Source organism: Rhagoletis pomonella, unplaced genomic scaffold, assembly GCF_013731165.1.
Source record: "Rhagoletis pomonella isolate Grant_MI unplaced genomic scaffold, Rhpom_1.0 Rhpom_scaffold_00006, whole genome shotgun sequence".
Classification (NCBI taxonomy): Eukaryota; Metazoa; Arthropoda; class Insecta; order Diptera; family Tephritidae; genus Rhagoletis; species Rhagoletis pomonella.
Window position 1 is genome coordinate 50,944,721 of NW_023458560.1, and position 4,656 is coordinate 50,949,376.

Here is a 4,656-nt window from a genome sequence, read left to right on the forward strand (position 1 = left end):
CCTTCCATGCGTCAGGGAAACAAGAGGTGGTGAAGCAATGATTGACAATATGAGTCAAGGTAGGTAAAATAAGCGGTTAAATTATTTTAATAAATCGTATTGGAATGCCGTCTTCGCCTATTGCATTGGACCGTATTTTATTGATACATCTTACTACATAACACTCAGACACAGCACTAAATTCAAACATTTGACCAACAGAAGGACGAGGACACGAAAATGAAATGTTTGGGGCGAGTAAGCAAGGGGAAGACACACGGCTCACAAAGAAGTTATTTAGAGTTTCAGGCTCGAGTAGGCAGCTAGTGCTGTTACTGACATGTACTCGGAGATTTTTTAGGTTTCGCCACAGGACATTATTGGGGAGTGAGGGATCCAACTTTTTCCAAAGAACCTGCGCTTTTTACGTTTAATTACTGAAGTGGCTTCATTCCTAACTGCCTTAAATGCAGACCAATTTGCATCTGAACGGTTCTTTTTCCACCGAGAATAAGCCTTATTACGCTTTATGATCATAGTTTGGACCGCAGAGTTGAACCAAGGGCAAGATGAGGATCTGTTCTCAAAAGTGCGTAGCGGGACATGAGCTCTAAGAGCACTCAGAACGTTGTCATTCAAAAAGGCAAGCTTCTCATTCACCGTGCAAAGTCCCCAGCACATAGACCAATTAATGTGTGAGAGGTCAGTTTAGAGATTAGCAACGTTTAGAAAACGGTAGTCAAATGAGATATGGCTGTTTACAAAGTTAGTACGGTCAGAATTAAGATTAAAATCAAAAGAACAGAAAATGAGATCATGGTCTGATATAAAGGACAGCTGATCAAATTTTAGCACACTCTAATAAAATTGGATCGATTCAGGATATTTGTCTACAACTTAACGAGGACTTAAGCTCAATATTATCATGGTCTAGGGAGAATTTACTTTGCCTCAATGCTCAAAAATCTTGTGTAATACCTGTCGCTAAAGATAAATTTTTGGCATCGGATATTCCCAACTTATTTATTGTAGCCAACCAGCTTAAATTAAGTGACAAAGCCTGGAATTTGGGTTTCGTTATTAACTCTAGACCTGCGTGTGATGATCATGTTAATGAAGTTGTGAGTAAAATATTTTTTACTCTACGATGTCTTAGAGTAACTTCACCTTATATACCGGTAGCCACTAAGAAAAAGTTAATTACAAGTTTAATTGTTCCTTATATCACGTACTTTGACATCGTCTACGGCAAATTGGACTCTCATTCACTCCAAAAATTGAATTGAAAAATTAACACTGCCACAAGGTATGTATTTGGTTTAAAGAAATACGATCTATGCGTAATTCTATACTTGGCTGTGATTTACAAAATTTTCTGAACGCGCGTAATTGTATTTTTATGTTCAAATTATTTATCACGAAGAGCCCGGAATATCTGTACAATAAACTTAAGTTCTCCAAGAGTACACGTTCGTTGGGTCTTATTCTTCCGAGATTTAACTATTTATGCACTTTAAGACTGTTTTTTATTAATGCGGTAAGGCGCTGGAACTCCCTTCCACTGTCCTTGAAGAACGCGTTGCACATAGGCAACTTAAAAAACTCATATTTAACTTTTTTCTTCCAAGCGTGATCAAGAATAGTGGTTATAAGCTTACCTTTGTTTTATTTTAGAATTTATGATTTGTAATTCAACGTATACATTCCCTTAATCTATATTGTAATATTAATTATTATCTGTACTTTTGCACTTGCAAGTAAAGATTACATCTTAATGCACTAATGTTTTCAATATAATATTAAATTAAATTAAATTAATTAAAATTAAATAAATTTTAACCTTTATTTAGGTTTACCAGTGGTTACTTAACACTTTGAGAGAATAGCGGAAGCGACACGAAAGTCTTCGTCGGTTAATTTATTCCTTATCTTCTATACCCATAGGCTAATTTCCTCCTTTTGACTCTTTTGTACTCGCCCTTTTGTCCAACATAAGGCCTCATACTCGTAAAATCTATAAAGCACCCTTCTATTGAAAAAAGACTGTAACAGTTATTCGTCGCCACCATGCACGGCGGTGCAGCCCAATACATTTTTTGGAAAAAGTAGGATTTGGGGGGCTTTAATTTTTCGTATGTAATATTTCTGGACATAAATCAAGAAGAAAAACGAAAAATGGTCGTGATCATTTTTTTTTTAAATGCCAATAAAAAAATATTAGAATTCAAAACGATTTTTTAGCCGCTCGAAACTTGTACTTATTTTCCTAAAATTTTATAAGCCTTGTAACTGCATACCCAACAATGTTATAAAAATACTGGTTAAAAAGCTCAAAACTTGGATAAAAATTTTTGGAATTTTTCTAAATTCTGTATAATGTCTAAAAATAATAATAATAAAAATAATAATAATAATAATAGATTGGCGCTTACACATATGTTAATGTTTGGCCGAGCTTCTCCTCCGACTTGTGGCGTGTGTCTTGATGTTGTCACACAAAGCGGAGGGACGTACAGTTTTACGCCGACTCCGGACGGCGATTGTATTTTTATGAGAAGCTGTTTTTCATGGCAGAAATGCACTCGCCATAGCCTGCCGAGGGACGACCGCTGTTAAGAAAAAACCTTTTTTCTATATTTTTGCGATGTTGCTTTGACCAGAGTTTGAACCCAGGCGTTGTGGAGTGGAAGCGCGCACTGCTTACCACTACACCACAGCGGCCGATAGTTTAATGTTTAAAAGCTTCATTTATATGGTTTTTGTTAAAGCATGAACCAAATTGTTTTTAAAAGATAACAAAAAAAAAAATACTTTGAAAAGCATTCTAAATATTAAAAACAAAATACCACTCATATACTTTTGACCGCCAGTGTAAGTGAACACTCAAAACAGGGGCGTGATCGATTTATTTTAAAGCTAGCTTAACGCTGTTAACCTAGCTGAACAATCTTTAAATTTTTGTGTAGGTGACAAGTTAGCACTACATACCATTTTTCTTAAAAAACGAAAGCTACAAATTTTTTCTTTCCACAACAAATTTACAACAGAAAAGCTACAATTAATGCCGTTATAACATTTTCAATATCTCAATTCTATCGACTAGGTGTATGGTGTCAAGTTAGGCTACATACCATTTTTTCTTAAAAAACGAAAGCTACAAATTTTTTCTTTCCACAACAAATTTACAACAAAAAAGCTACAATTAATGCCGTGGTAACCTTTTCAATATCTCAATTCTGTCGTCAATGGTGCATGGTGTCAAGTTAGCACTACATACTAAATTTTGTTCGAAAAAGGGTCAACTAAATTTTTTCAAGAAAAACGAAAGCTACAAATTTTTTGTTTTCACAACAAATTTTAAAGTTACAAGCTACAGTTAATAGCATAGTAACATATTGGATATCTCAATTCTATCGACTAGGTGTATGGTGTCAAGTTAGCACTACATACGATTTTTTCTTAAAAAACGAAAGCTACAAATTTTTTCTTTCCACAATAAATTTACAACAAAAAAGCTACAATTAATGCCGTTATAACAGTTTCAATATCTCAATTCTATCGACTAGGTGTATGGTGTAAAATTAGCACTACATACCATACATTTACGTAAGCTACAATTAATGCCGTTGTAACCTTTTCAATAACTCAATTTTGTCGTCAATGGTGCATTGTGTCAAGTTAGCACTACATACTAAATATTGTTCGAAAAAGGGTCAACTCAAGTTTTTCCATAAAAACGAAAGCTACAAATTCTTTATTTTCACAACAAATTTTAAAGTTAAAAGCTTCAATTAATGGCATAGTAACATATTGGATATCTCAATTCTATCGACAAGGTGTATGGTGTCAAGTATACATACCATTTTTTCTTAAAAAACGAAAGCTAAAATTTTTTCTTTCCACAACAAATTTACAACAAAAAAGCTCCAATTAATGCCGTTATAACATTTTCAATATCTCAATTCTATCGACTACGTGTAAAGTGTCAAGTTAGCACTACATACCATTTTTTTTTTAAACGAAACCTAAAAATTTTTTCTTTCCACAACAAATTTACAACAAAAAAGCTACAACTAATGCCGTTGTAACCTTTTCAATATCTCAATTCTGTCGTCAATGGTGGATGGTGTCAACTTAGCACTACATACTGAATTTTGTTCGAAAAAGGGTCAACTCAATTTTTTCCATAAAAACGAAAGCTACAATTTTTTTCTTTTCACAACAAATTTTGCAGTTGAAAGCTACAATTAATGGCATAGTAACATATTGGATATCTCAATTCTATCGACTAGGTGTATGGTGTCTAGTTAGCACTACATACCATTTTTTCTTAAAAAACGAGAGGTACACATTTTTTCTTTCCACAACAAATTTACAACAAAAAAGCTACAATTAATGCCGTTATAACATTTTAAATATCTCAATTCTATCGACTAGGTGTATGGTGTCAAGTTAGCACTACATACTTACCATTTCTTTCTTAAAAAACGAAAGCTACAATTTTTTTCTTTCCACAACAAAAAAGCTACAATTAATGCCGTTATAACATTTTCAATGTTTCAATTCTATCGAATAGGTGTATGGTGTCTAGTTAGCACTACATACCATTTTTTCTTAAAAAACGAAAGCTACAAATTTTTTCTTTCCACAACAAAAAAAGCTACAATTAATGCCGTT

At 33.5% G+C, this 4,656-nt stretch overlaps 1 protein-coding gene across 2 annotated transcripts in view; it reads left to right on the forward strand.

Moving 5' to 3' along the window:
• Positions 1-10: 10 nt before the first annotated feature.
• The window catches only part of LOC118740917 (afadin-like), a 167,926-nt gene continuing 163,280 nt past the window's right edge, over positions 11-4,656 (forward strand). For both annotated transcript variants that reach the window (XR_004993197.1, XM_036472670.1), the window contains exon 1: positions 11-59. The gene's annotated coding sequence lies outside the window, so the exon portion shown is untranslated. The remainder of the gene's footprint in view (positions 60-4,656) is intronic.